The sequence below is a fragment of the Mirounga angustirostris genome, unplaced genomic scaffold, assembly GCF_029215605.1.
Source record: "Mirounga angustirostris isolate CCGP_5_RB_7025 unplaced genomic scaffold, mMirAng1.0.hap1 SCAF_1, whole genome shotgun sequence".
NCBI lineage: Eukaryota > Metazoa > Chordata > Mammalia > Carnivora > Phocidae > Mirounga > Mirounga angustirostris.
In genome coordinates, this window is record NW_026991709.1 from 208,774,837 (window position 1) to 208,789,452 (window position 14,616).

At 48.3% G+C, this 14,616-nt stretch overlaps 1 protein-coding gene across 7 annotated transcripts in view; it reads left to right on the plus strand.

Annotated features, from left to right (window-relative positions):
- OLFM2 (olfactomedin 2) overlaps positions 1-14,616 on the plus strand; it is a 63,384-nt gene that overhangs the window by 22,508 nt on the left and 26,260 nt on the right. For 2 of the 7 annotated variants that reach the window (XM_064571526.1, XM_064571521.1), the window contains exon 1: positions 8,391-8,907. The exons of 4 other annotated variants lie outside the window; for them this stretch is intronic. The gene's annotated coding sequence lies outside the window, so the exon portion shown is untranslated. Of the gene's footprint in view, positions 1-8,390; positions 8,908-14,616 lie in introns of those variants that run through there. One more of the 7 variants, XM_064571530.1, reaches the window with a different exon arrangement.

Below are 14,616 nucleotides of genomic sequence, written 5' to 3' on the forward strand. Positions count from 1 at the left end.
ATGTCTTTCTGCATGTCTGTCACATCGAGTGATATGATTCGAGTATATTCTGGTGTGTTTATCTAGGCATGAGTTTTGGTGTGTAAATGGGGTTGGGTGTGAATTGAGGGAGAAAGATTATGAGCTTTGCCAACATGAGGGTCCAAGTGTATCTTCCTGTGTGTGAAGGTATGTCCCCGAATGAGTGTGAGTGTGTCCGGGTGTGGATGTGTCTAAGTGTATATCTGCAGTTCTATGTCCCTGACTGTGGGCTTGTGTGTGTTAAATGATTGCATGTGCACATATGAGTTGTGACAGCCTTTTAGCTCTTGCCTTCTGAGGGAGAAGAGAGATTGAAATCAGAAGCCACATTCCCCTCCCCCACCCTCACAGAGTGTGAGTTTGTGTAAATGTGTGCATGTAATATGTATTGCATATGGTGTGTGGGGAAGGTGTACATAAGTGTGGAAGAGTATGTCTCTGAGTTATGATTTTGTTTGTGCTACTATGTACGTGTGTGTTTGTGTGCATGTAAGTGTAGACATGTATGTCTTCAGAAGTGTGTGTGCATATGTGTGTATCTATGAATGGTGTGTGTGCCTACCTTGTATACGTGTGGGTGGATTCCTGTGTGAACCATGTGTTTTCTGTAAGTGTGTGTACATGTACATGTACCCAAACAGAACTGGTCTCCATTCTGACCCATCTGTAGCTAATAGGACCACGATCTAGTGCTACCATGAAATTACCTGCTGAAAGCTAGTATTTCTTTCATCCCTGATCCCCATCCCATCCCTCAGTCTCACTAAGCCTTGCACAAGGACTCTGTGGAGTGAGATGCCAGGAGACTTAGAATAGGACCTGAAGGGGAACTGTCACGAGAGAGTGCTCTAGAAATGGTCTTGGGAGTCTGGTAGACCAAGGTTGGGATCCACTCTCCCCCACCTTGCTCTATGACTTGCTCTTGACTCTGGGCGCCAGTGAGTTCACCACTCTGAGCTGTGGTTTCCTCATATATAAAATGGGAATGATAATTCCTACCTCACAGAACTGTTGTGAGTAACAGAGATCTATAGTCCAGCTCCCCACTCATCTGTGCTTCCATCTGTTTCTCCACGATCCATCCATCCATCTCTTTATCCTCCCATTCATCTCTCCATCCACCTCTCCATCCGTCTCTTCAGCCAACCATTATCCATCATCTATCTCTCCACCTCTCCTTCCATGCATCCATCCCTCCATCCATCCATCTCTCTATCCATCCATCATCCAGCAATCTCTTTGTCTATCCTTTATATATCCATCCTTCCATCCATTTTGTTTATTCAGCAGAACTATTGATTGCCTCCTCTATGTCAAGCATGTTTATGCTTAAAAGCTCCAGCTTAGTGCCTGACATAGTAGATGCTCAGTTAATGATAGGACTCTAAGTCATACATATCTGGGTTTGAATTCTGGCCCTGCACTTTACTAGCAGTACGCCCTTGGGGAAATTATTTAACCTCTCTAAGCTTCAGTATCCTCATTAGTCAAGGAGAGTTTAGAGTCCCCATTAGACCATAGGATCCATGAGGAACCACCGAGAACATCTGTGTTTTGCTCATTATTAAACCCTAAGACCTGATGCATAGTAAGCCCACAATAAATATTTGTCAAGTGACTGAACCAACAATGACATCTTCATAAGGATTCATGGATTCCACCTTCAAGTGGAAACAAATGGCTGGGAGCATAGTAGGTGTTCAGTAAGGAGGGGTTTCTTCATTTGCCGTGGTAGCCAAGCACATAGTAGGCACAGAATAAATATTTGTAAAGTGTCTAAATCAAGAATCCACCTTCCTGGGGCACCTGGGTGGCTCAGTCAGTGGAACATGTGACTCTTGACCTTGGGGTTGTGAGTTCAAGCCCCATGTTGGGCGTAGAGATTACTTAAAAATAAAATTGTTAAAAAAAAAATCCACCTTCCTCAGGGTTGGGGAGAACAAATGGAAGTTACTAGGCACATCCTAGGTGCTCAGTAAGAAGGAGTTGTAGAGATCTGAAGGAAGTGAGAGAGGGCTCAATTCTAAAGGAAGAGAGTTAACAAATAGAGGGAAGAGCAAGTGCAAAGGCCCTGAGGTGGGAATGTGCCTGAAATGTTGGAGAAACAGTGAGGAAACGAGTGGCTGAAGCAGAGTGAGCAAAGGGGGGAAAGCAGTTGTAGTTGAGGGTGGGGAGGTGGCAGGGAAGCTGCATCTGTTCAGGGGTAGGGGAACCTTGTAGGGATTTTAGTTTTAACCTGTAACTCCTCATGCTTTCCATTCCTCCTTGCGCTTTTAACTTTCTAATATACTCTGCATAGTCCACTTATTTATCTTGTTGTCTTCTGATTCATTCCCCACTATAATGTCAGCTCCACGAGGGCAGAGATTTTTAAAAACTTTTATTGACTGTTGTAGCCCTAGTGCCTAGCATAGGACCTGGCAATAGTAAGTGTTCAATAAATACTTGTTAAGCAAATAAATGGAATTCCAGGGAGGGTTCTGAGCAGAAGAGGGACAGGACTTAGCTCAGGTGTTCAGTTTCCCTCTGGTCCCTGAGGCGGATGAGGGCAGGAGCCAGAAGACCAGGGAGGAGGCCACTGCACTGATCCAGGTGAGTGAGGATGGGGGCTGGACCAAGGTAGGGGCCAAAGGGGTGGAGAAAAGTAGGCATATTGTGGATTTGACCCCCACCGACCATATTTACCTGCTCCTAAATTGTGGACTTCCAGCTTCTGCTCAAACACTTCAAAGTGTGAGGAAACATTTATTGAGCACCTACTTTGTACTGGGAAGTTTCCTGGACTATGGGACATAGAGATGAATAACATCCCTGACTTCAATCAGATTGCAGCCTTGTCAACAGTACTTGGGACACGACATGGTATGTGTGGTAATAAGGATATTTCTGGAGTGTTATAGGGGTGCAGAGGAGGACACTGAAACCAGCCAGGGTACAGTGGAGGTTTCCTGGAGGTGGTGGTACTCACACCGAGTCTTACAGTTGAGAAGGAATTGGCTGGGTGAAGACAGAGCAAGAAGGAACAGCATGAACAGAGGCTCAGAGGCAATGGGCATCCTGGTGAGCACAGAGAGACCAAGCAATTCAGAGTTCCTGGAGATTTATGTGCCATGCTGGGAGGAGTGTGGAAGTGGCCTGAGTAGCCAGAAGGGTCCACGTCATGAAGGAATTTGGCCGGAGGTGTCTGCACTTCATTCTGAGTGTCAAAGGATGGGAGATTTGGAGGGATTTGGAGCAGAAAAGGAATATGAAGTTGCTTATTGCATTTTAAAAAAGATTTATTTCCTTATTTTAGAGAAAGAGAGAGAGAATGAGTGGGAGGGGCAGAGGCAGAGGGAGAGAGAATCTCAAGCAGACTCTGCACTGAGTGTGGAGCCTGTCACGGGCCTCGATCTCATGACCCTGAGATCACAACCTGAGCTGAAATCAAGAGTTGGCCCTCAACTGACTGCGCCACCCAGGCACCCCTGCCTGTTGCATTTTTTTTTAAGATTTAATTTATTTATTTGACAGAGAGAGACACACACAGCAAGAGAGAGAACACAAGCAGGGGGAGTGGGAGAGGGAGAAGCAGGCTTCCCGCCGAGCAGGGAGCCCAAAGTGGGGCTCAATGCGGGGCTTGATGTGGAGCTCGATCCCAGGACCTGGGATCATGACCTGAGCCGAAGGCAGATGATTAATGACTGAGCCACCCAGGCGCCCCTGCTTGTTGCATTTTTAGAGACCTCTAGTTGTTAGAAAATCCTTCTAGATTGTGAGTGTGAAATTTGCCTTCTTTGAACTTTTGCCTACCTCACTTGAACCAAATCTAAACTCCCGACTCTGGTCCAACTCATTAAGCCTGAGTTTCTTTATCCATGAAATGGGGATAATGGTGGAATGTTCCATATAACACTGTGCTTAGCTGTGTACCTGACATATGGAAGGTGCCTATAAAGGTTAGCTATTGTAATTATTATTGCTATTATTATTATTACAAGACCCTCCCTGCCCGAGTCTCAGGTCTTGGACCACTCTTCCATCCCTCTTCTTGTTCCTGCCTCTGGAACTTTGCATTTGCTGTGCCATCCTCCGGGAACCTCCTCTAGCCTGCTCCTTCTCACCACTCAGGTCCCAACTCAAATGTCACCTCCTCAGAGAGACCTCCTTTGACCACCCCAGCTAGAATGTCCCCACACTGTTATTTGGACCTGTTCTATTTTCTGCCCAGCACTCATAATTATCTGAAATCATCTTGGTAATTATTTGCCACCAACAGAATAGAAGTGCCATGTAAGCACTTTGTCCCTTTTGTTTATTACTGGGATCTTCTCCTTTAGGGCAGTAGGTATGTCCTGAACGGTCTCAGTTCTTTCTGCCCCCATGAGACTACTGCCCCTTCTTCCTCCTGATGGCACCTTTGAACTTTGATGAGTATTTCTGTGATTCCCGAATCTTTTCTTATGGATCAGAAGTGTCTGTTTCTTTTCTTTTCTTTTTTAAAGATTTATTTATTTATTTTGAGAGAGAGAAAGAGAAAGCAGGATGAGGGGCAGAGGGAGAGGGAGAGAGAATCTCGAGCAGACTCCCCACTGAGCCTGATGTGGGGCTCAATGTGGGGCTTGATCTCATGACCCTGAGATCATAACCTGAGCTGAAATCAAGAGTCAGACTCTTAACCAACTGAGCCACCCAGGCATCCCAGAAGCATCTGTTTCTTAAAGCTTTTTTTCATGTGCCCTTGTTTTTCAAACCTTCTGTTTGAACGGATGTCTGACGAATGTGCACTTTGCCAACTTCCCACATCAAGGCATGGAGTAATCTTGCCACCAGAGAGCAGAGTCATTCCCAACCAGCAATCATTGAGTCCCTCCATATGCTAAGTCCTGTGCTGGGGACTGGAAATAGAGCAGTGAACAAGGGAGACTCTTTCTTCTCTCTTAAAGCTTCGTAGGGAGACATAGTGAATGTGGAATTGTGCAATTGGCTATATAATCACAGTTTGGTAGGGGTCATGAAGGAGAAGATATGGAGCCATGAAGACATGTAATTGGGAAGGGGTGGTCAGGGAAGGCTTCCCTGAAGAGGTGACATTTACCCTGAGACATGAAGGTTGAGTAAGAGTTGGGCAGAGCTGAGCTGGTAAGGTGGAGGGAGATAGACCAAGAGAACTGGGTGTGTGAAGGTGTTGGGGTGGGATGGCAGGTGGTGTTTCTGAGGAGCTGATGAGGTAGGTAGCAGCTTGAGCCCATCAGGTGTTTCTGACTACCACCCTCGACCTCGTCCACCCCAAGTTTGATGCCAACATAAGAAATGGCTTGAGGTGCAGCCTGTGTCTCTACTGTCAGCACCATGGACAGCCATGAAGGGAACGTGGTCTAGGCTTTAGGGCCACTTGACCTGTGACTAAAACTGTCTTCTTCCTCTTCCAGAGGGAAGCTCTGGTTTCTGCTTCTTGGTGTCTTTCATGTCCCCAGCATCCTTCTCCCCTCTGACTCTGGATGGCTGACGCCGCTTTGTGAAACACCAGTGGGGAGCAGCCACAAAGCTGGGCAAGGAAGGAAAGCAGCCATCTGGGGGAGGCCCAGGTGTTTTGAGAGAGTTTGATGTGGGCTTGGGTCTGTCTGTGTGTGGGAGGGAAGAGGCTGCCACTTGGAGACCTAGGGGGGCAGTCTGGTTCCCAATCTTGTCTCTCTCTGTCTCACCGTTGATGCTTCACCGTTTTTAAACTCTGTCTTTTGAGTCTCTGTTTCTGTCTGTTTCTTTCTCGTATTTTTGTCTCATAAACTATATTTTCCTCTCTCTGTCTTAACTGTGTTTTTACAACACATGGTTGACATTCAGTAAATGTTTGTTGAGTGAATGTTGATGATTATCTCTGTCTGCCTGTGTCTCAGTGTCTGCCTCTCTTTGTCATACTGTCTTCTATGTTTCTGTCTGTCCCTAAGTCCTCTGTGTGTCTCTGTCTTTGTCTCTGTGTGTCTCTTTTGTCTCTGATTCTGTCATCTCTGTCTCTTGGTGTCTCTGTCTCTATATCTGTTCCATCCCTATCTCTAGGTCTATGTCTGTCTGTCAGCCTCTGTCTCTGTCTCTGTCTCTGTCTCTGTCTCTCTCTCTCTCTCTCTGGGATCCTGTTTCTGTGTTACCATAGTTGCTGTATCATAGTCCAGGACTCTGATAGGAGCTGGGGGAGAGACCAGCATTCTCAGACCTGAGAGGGCTCTTGAGACAGGACAGAACCAGAAGCCAGGGTGGGTGTTGGCAGGATTCCTGAATGGGACAGGATGAGCCAGACCAGTGTGAGCCCTTGAAGGCCCTAGAGGGGGTCTGGGGATTAGAGCCAAGCTTTGATGGGAGCCCAGGGTGAGGTGTGGGTGGGTGCCCAAGCTCCAGGTGAGCCCCTTCCCTCCACTTCCCTTCCTCCCCCGCTGCCACCTAGGAAGGCCTCCCTCTAGGACCCAGCCATCAGGCCCCAGCACTGGCTCGAGGATGGAACAGCTGTCTGGGCTGCAGCTGCAGAAGCTCATTTTGAACAAGGGAGATGATTGCAGGGGTGACTGGGGGAGGGAGAGAGAAGGGGAGAGTAGCAAGGGCCAAAGAGGAATCAGGCTTGATTGTTGCTGCTGCTGCAGTGGCTAGTTTGCCCAGGACATGGGGAGACCAGGTGAGGCAGGAAAAGGCAGAGGGAGGTCTGTCTGCCTGGCCAGGGTCCATCTGTCCCCACTTCTGGTCTCCCTGTCGTGAAGTTTCTCCTCCCGTCTCTGGCAGCCTGTCCCTCTTCCCGCATTTCAGGGTCTGCATCCTGATTCTGCTGGCATTGCGTGACCCCCCCTGTTGCCTGTTGTCCTGTCTCCTGCCCTGTCCCCTGCAGTTTCCCCATGTCTCTCTGCCTGTATCTCTCTGTCTGTCTGCCTGCCACTCTGCCTGGATCTCTGTGTCTCTCTGAGCCTCCCTGCCTGTCCCTCAGTGTTGCTGCCATTGTCAGAAGCACGGCTAGGGTTCAAGCAGCCCTTTGGATTGCTCTTTCTTTTCTTGTCATTTCTGCGATACTCAGGGGCTGGAGACAAATAGAGACGGCAAATTCCTAGGAAATGATGGGATCGTGTCCTTCAATAAAGGGATATTTACAAAGATATCTCAATTAGGACTAATTAATTAAATGAGCCACTTCCCCTGCCCTCTCCCCCACCCCGTGGTCCTGCAGCCTCCTGGGAGAGAACCAGCCAGTGAATAGATGGCAGGAATCTAGTGCTCAGGCAGTGTCTCAATGTTTAATTTATAACAGCCTTTTCCCTGCTGCCCCATCAATCCATCTGGAAGGGCAAGGTGGCCACAGGCATGTAGACTCAGGGGCAGAGGCTAGAGACCTGCCAGGCCCCCAGAGCCTGCTGGGGCACGTGCATGTCTGTTGGAGACGGCCCCATATGTTGGGATGTGTCATAGTATGTTTGAACGTGTCAGGGCATGTCTTCATGGCAGGCATGCCCCTTTGTATAAGGAGAACCTGATGGCAGCCGGGCATGCCCGAGCCCATGGGACGTGTTGGAGCGGGTCAGAACGCGTCTCTCATATGGGAACGTCTGAGCCTAGCACGCCTGCGTGTGTCGGGGGGCAATAGGACACGGAGCCCAGCAGAGGATGTGGCACAGGACGGGGCCTGTCATGGCATGGCTCACATGCTGTGCTATGGAGCTCTGCACTGGCAGGTGAGGCACCTGTCCTCAAGGGCATGGCAAGGTATGTCTTGCAGACCTCCCTGGCAGGAACAGCGGAGGCCTGGCAGTATCTAGAGCTTCCAGGAGGCATTAGTCAGACGGCCCTGCGGCTGCACACTCTGAATTTCCCCAGCCCCTTCAGCATTGCCGGGTCAGGAGCGTTGAATTCCAGCTCTTGATGTACTACTGTTTGCTCCTCTGTCCTCTGTAGCTTCCCTTCCCCAGTGCCTCACTTCAGGATTTCCAGTTCCCCCGTTGCTGTGGTCCTACCACTTCCCTTGGGATTACTTCGCAACCTCACTCAGAGGAGTTATCAATGAAAAGGGAAAATGTTGCTTCTCAAGTCTTATTTTCTGGCTACAAAGCCCCTCAGTATAATGCTCAGCCTGGGACTGGGGCCTTCAGTGTTACGACCGAAAGGATGATTCCGTCTTCACATATAAAGACAGGTTGGATGATGCTACCCTCGGCGTAATGCATGATAAGGTCATGCAGCCCACAGTATAATGACAAGTCTGTTAATGCAGCCCTTAGTGTAGTGCCCTGATGAGTGATCCAGCCTTCTTTTTTTTTTTTTTTAAGATTTTATTTATTTATCTGACAGAGAGAGACACAGCGAGAGAGGGAACACAAGCAGGGGGAGCGGGAGAGGGAGAAGCAGGCTTCCCGCGGAGCAGGGAGCCCAATGTAGGGCTGGATCCCAGGACCCTGGGATCATGACCTGAGCTGAAGGCAGCCGCTTAACGACTGAGCCCCCCAGGCGCCCCATGATCCAGCCTTCTGTACAATGACAAATGTGGAGATGCAACCCTTTGTGTGATGCCAGGGTAGTGTTGGGGCCATAAACGTACCTCAACAGGCAGTGGCTGGGACACTTGGTGCAGTGAGAAGGGAGAGGAGTCTGCTCATGACGGTGAGTGCATTCCCTGGCTATTCCAGGAGGCCAGGATTCCTCAACCCTGGCATTAGCCCTTGCAAATGCCATGCGACCTCAGCAGGACACCGGGCTTATTAGTCAAGCATCAATTCTGCAGGAATATTTCAGGACTGACTGCAAAGCTAATGAGTTGGTCAGGGAGACCAGACCTAAGAGTGCCGCTGACAGAATGTACACAGATGTCAGTCCCTCCTGAGAGAAGGGCGGGAATGTTCGTGGATGCAAGCGGACATAGAGAATTACACGTGGAAGGGCGTGAGTATTCTTTTTTAGAATTTTCACCTATTTTACCTGGTGTTCTTGGATGGACACAGATGTGTGACATGTTTGTGGCTTCTGGGGAGACATGCACGTGGGGCCACACAGAGGGCCACGGGTATTTATAGGGAGGCGTTCACCCGTGTGAACGTAGACAGGCATTTACGTTTCGGGCTCTGGAGCTGTGCAGGGACGCGAACGCTCATGGAGAAGGCAAAGACACAAACATACCTGGTGCGCACATATAAAGACCGATTGTGCAGATTGACTTGGGGGCTCATGAATTGGGCACAGAGCATATGGGAATAGAACGCTGATGACCGTTTCAGAGTGAAGGGAATGTTCATGGCCATGGGAGACAGTGAAAGACACACATACATGCACACTTGTCCACTGATGCACACCAGCCTTTGCCTGGATTTATACGAATGTGCGCCTATAGACATGACTAGTCACAGATGAGCCCAGATGTTCCACATGTGTCCAGAACATAGGTGCTCAGAGGTGCCTATAGATAGACACAGATATCCACACAGTCACAGAACTCCTGTGTACCCCAATATCCACAAGCTACTATTTTTTAAAAATATTTTATTTATTTATTTGTCAGAGAGAGTGAGCACAAGCAGTGGGAGAGGCAGGCAGAGGGAGAAGCAGACTCCCCGCTGAGCAGGGATTCCTGATGTGGGACTCGATCCCAGGACCCTGGGATCATGACCTGAGCCGAAGGCAGACACTTAACTGACCGAGCGACCCAGGCATCCCTCCACATGCTACTATTTTGGAAAGTGAATGACCAAGCTCCCCCTCTCCCCTCAGTTCCTTGGACTCCTGGCAAAGTGAGATCTCAAAGCCAATAGGAATGGCCTTTGGCCTTGGAACCCCCAGGTCCTTTTCGAAGAACAGGGAGGGGGAAATCCAGAGTCACATGGGCACCTGGGTGACCCGGCGATGCCATCCAGGAATATAGTGTCCTGAGCTCAGCCTCCATCCCCAGACTGTCTCAGCTGAGATTCTCCCCTGTTGACGCCCTCCTCCCATCAGAGCTAATTATGGTGGCCAGTGCTGGCAAATGGCTTGGAGTGCCTGGCACAAGGAAGAGCCCAGTGAATATTAGGGACCATAATTATCATTGAGTAGAATCGTTATTACCATTATGAATAGTCTCCTTGGAATGCAAAGAGATCCTTGTCCTTTGTGTCTAGTTTTCCAGACTTTTCTCTCATCCCCCTCCCGACTGTCCTGTCCTGGCACCCACCGTAGCATCCCTCCAGCCTTCCAGCTTCGTCTGTTTCTCTCCTGCTCTCGCTTGAGAGATTTCAGTCCTTGAAAGCCATGGTTTCCTTTCTCATTGGTTGGCTTTTCCCTGACATCTCTTTTTTGTTCTCATCTGCCTCTAAGCATCAGAGTCTGGTCTGTCTGCCTGGGGATGGGTGGGTGTCAGAGAATGTGTTTGGAATAGAAAGCCCCCTAAAATGGCCTAGTTCAAGAGGAGCTATAGATAAGGAGTGCAGAGAATCTCACAAAACCCAGTACCTGGGGCTCCAGGACTTTGGAAAGCCATCACTTACACACTCACTTCAATTCAGTAGCAAATACTTACTGCGCACCTACTATGCACCAGGTAGACAAGACAGATGAGCGGCTTGCTCTCATGGAGCTGGCATTTTAGCGGTAACGGGGAGAAATTATAATCCTGTAATAGCACTGTGCTGAGAGTTAAACCAGGGCAAGGGATGGTGGCAGAGACGGGGCTACTTTGGATTCAGGAGCAAATCCCCACTCTCCTGTCCTCCTCCACACCGGGTGCCCCTCAGTCCAGCAGCCCCTGATCCCCTGGGCACCTTCAGCTCCATGGCCCCATGCCTTTTAATTGCCTTGACCTTCATGTTCCAATTCCATCTCCCTGGAAGATTGAAAGAGGAGAATTTGCCTCTTTCAATGTGTATCAGGAATCAACTTGTCCAGTTTGCTGAGACTGGACACCTTGGGTACCTGGGAACACGTTGTTATGGAAGTCTCTTTCTCAGCAGGGACTTACAGATAGGAGCTTTCTCTTAGAAGGGGGCCTGGGAGGGGAGGCAATAATAGACACCCATCATTTACTCATGCATTCATTCATTCACTGGACAAACTGAGTGTCTAGAGTCCCAGGTGCTGTTGTAGGTGCTGAGACAGTGTGAATACGATGGATCTGTTTCAGTCTTGCAATGTGTATTTTATACTGGACACACAGTAAACATGTAAGCAAATAAATAAACAAGTTCATTTTAGATAGATAAGCACTGTAAAGACAACGAGGAGGTGGGAAAGGAAGTAACCAGGAGCCTTATTTTGTCAGGACATCTGGGTAGCCTCTCTGGGGAGGTGACATTTTTTTCCATCTTAATTGAGATGTAATTGGCATATAACATTGTGTACGTTTAAGGTATACAACGGCATGATTTGATACACATATATATTGTGAAGTGATTACCACAATAGGGTTAGTTAACACCTCCATCACATAATTACCTGTGTGCATATGTATGTGTGGTGACAACTGAAGATCTATTCTCTTAGCAACTTTTTTTTTTTAAGATTTTATTTATTTATTTGAGAGAGAGAGAGTGTGTGTGCACAAGCAGAGGGGAGGGGCAGAGGGAGAGGGAGAAACAGACTCCCTGCTGAGCAGGGAGTCCGACGCGGGGCTGGATCCGGTCTTGGGATCATGACCTGAACCGAAGGAAGACGCCCAACCGACTGAGCCACCCAGGCATCCGAGTTGTTGGTTTTTATTCTAAGTGCAACGAGAAGTTGCTGGACCAGTTGCAGTGGGGAAGAGTGCCATGATCTGACTCACGTTGTTTAAAGATCCCTCTAATTTCCTTGTTAGGCAATGGGTTTCAGGGAGTGAGGGTGGAAGCAGGGAGCTGAGGGAGGAGGTAACTGCAATAGTCCAAGCAAAAGCCAGCGGTGGCTGAGCCAGGATAGAAGCTTCCAGAATGATGAGCAGTGGGCATATTTGGCGCATGTTTTAAGTAGAGCCACCAGGACTTACTGATGGATCATATGTGAGGGGTGAGAAAAAGGAAAATAGGAATGGGATGGTAGCTGGAGAGAAACATGAGGCCCAAGGAGACTTTCTTTTCTTTCTTTTTAAAATATTTTATTTATTTGAGAGAAAGAGAGCAAGCACGAGCAGGGGGACAGGCAGAGGCAGAGGGAGAAGCAGATTCCCTGCTGAGAGGGATTCCCGACATGGGACTTGATTCCGGGATCCTGGGATCATGACCTGAGCTGAAGGCAGACACTTAACCGACTGAGCCACCCAGGCACCCCCTAAGGAGAATTTCTAAAAGAAGTGGGGACCAGAGCAGACCAGATGACAGCTGGGTCATCCTGCCTCTTAATAGCCAGGAAGAGATAATGGTCTGCACCCTGTTCTGTGCTCTATCAAAAGCCAGTGTCTCCCCAAGATTTCCCCCTCCCAGGGGGACCTATATTCTCTTGGTCATCCTTGTCTTCAACTTCCTGCTTCTGCTGAATTATTATTCTCCATTTGGCCATCTTGTGCCCTTTGGTGTCTGCCCTGACCTTTTACATAGACTGAGAGCTCAGTCCTCGAGGAGATGGAGAGCCTCGAGTGCCAGGGCAAGACACTCAAACTTCATCCTGAAACCAGTGGGGCCATTTTTCCATCCATGTAGTTATTCAACAAGTACTTCTGAGGACCTACTAGGTACATCACAGGAGAGAAGATGGTGAGCCAGGCAGAGTGCACGGGGCATCCTTCAAAATGGGGAGACAGGTAATGATCAAATATTCACAAATATGTGTGTCTGGGTGGCTCAATCGGTTAAGTGGCTGCCTTCGGCTTAGGTCATGATCCCAGGGTCCTGGGATCGAGCCCCGCATCGGGCTCCCTGCTCAGCAGGGAGCCTGCTTCTCCCTCTGCCTGCCACTCCCCCTGCTTGTACTTTCTGTCAAATAAATAAATAAAATCTTTAAAAAATATTCACAAATAAATATAAATGGCGGCTCTGCTAACAGCTTTCAGGAAAAGATCCTTGGTGTTATCCGAGTTTAATAAGGGGATTTGATCTAATTTGGAGGAAGCAAGAGCTGGGGTCCAAAGCTAAGAGTAAAGGGTGCTCTGGGCAGAGGGAACTTCTTAGGCAAAGGCCCTGGGGTGAGAGAAAGTGTGGACAGTATGATAGATTAAAGAAGACCTTGCAGGGGAGAGACTGTGTGGGATGAAAGCAGAGGTAAGTAAAGGGTAGACCTGCAGGGCTTTATGGTTGTGTTAAGGAGTTTTGTCTGTATCCTAAGAATAAAGGGAATCTACCAATGAGGTTTCAGTTGGGAGGATGTTATGATCAGATGTGCATTGTGAAAGTGCCCTGAGGTTCTCATGTGTAGAGTGGACTGGCAAGAGAAAAGGTCGATCAAGGTAGACCAGGTAGACTTTCTGAATTGTGAGAGTAGACCATTTGGACTTACTGGACTACTGAGTGGTGATAAAGATGGAGAACTGGGGCACCTGGGTGACTCACTGTGTTGAGTGTCTGACTCTTGATTTCAGCTCAGGTCATGATCTTGGGGTTGTGGGATCAAGCCCCACATCGGGCTTTGTGCTCAGCAGGCAGTCTGCTTGAGATTCTCTCTCCCTCTCCCTCTGCCCCCTTCAAATAAATAAGTATATCTTAAAAAAAAAAAAAGATGAAGAACCATGCATGAACACAAAATATTGAAGAGTTAAAATCAACAAGACTTGGTGAAGGAAGGGAAATGGGGGTGAGGATAATGCCTGGGCATCTGAACCACTGACTTGATGGCAGTGGGAGGAGGAGGTGCCATGAAGATGATGAGAACTAGGTTCAAGAGAGGAGATCTTGCATTTCATTTTGAGCATGTTAGGATTGAGATGCTTTTGAGACATCCAAAGTGGGGCAGGTCAAAAAGTCAGCTGCATATATGGGTTTGGAGTTCTGAGGACATTTATGCTTGCAGGTGGTGATGGAAGCTTTGCCAAGGGTAAGTGGTTCTCAACTGGGAGGTGATTTCACATCCAGGAGACATTTGGCAATATCTGGAGACATTTATTGTCACAACAGGGAGGAGCTGTCTAGGGGGTGGAAACTGCTAAACATCCTATAGGGTGCAGAATTGTTACCCAGCCAAAATATCACTAGTGCTGAGGTTGAGAATCCTTGGTTTAGAGTAACATTTAATGGCTAGGTGGAGGAAGAAGAAAAGGAGATGCAGTGAGGTAGGAGGGAACCATGCAAGCATGTATCATAGTGTCCAAGGGAAGGAAATGTATCAAGAAAGTGAGAGCACTCAACAGAGTCAAATCCTGCTGAGAGGTCAAGAAAGATGGTGGGCTGAGAAATGTCCATTGGATTTAGAAACATGGAGGCCATCGGTGATACGATGGGGTCAAAAACTAGATAAGAGTGGTGGAGGAGGGAGTTAGTGTAGGCAACTAGGAAGAGGAGAGAAGTGGTAGACAGATGGAAGGAGGAATCAAGTTAAGGTATTTTGGTTTTTTAATAGGGGAGACGAGTTCATTTAAAAATTAAGGAGAAAGTTCTGCCTGAAAGGGAGAAGTTGGATATGCAACACAAAGACAGGATATTGATTGTATAAGACTCCCAAGAAGGGAGAAAGGGACGGAACAAGAACAGCTGCACGAACCTTAAGAGGAAGGGCAGCTCCTCCGCC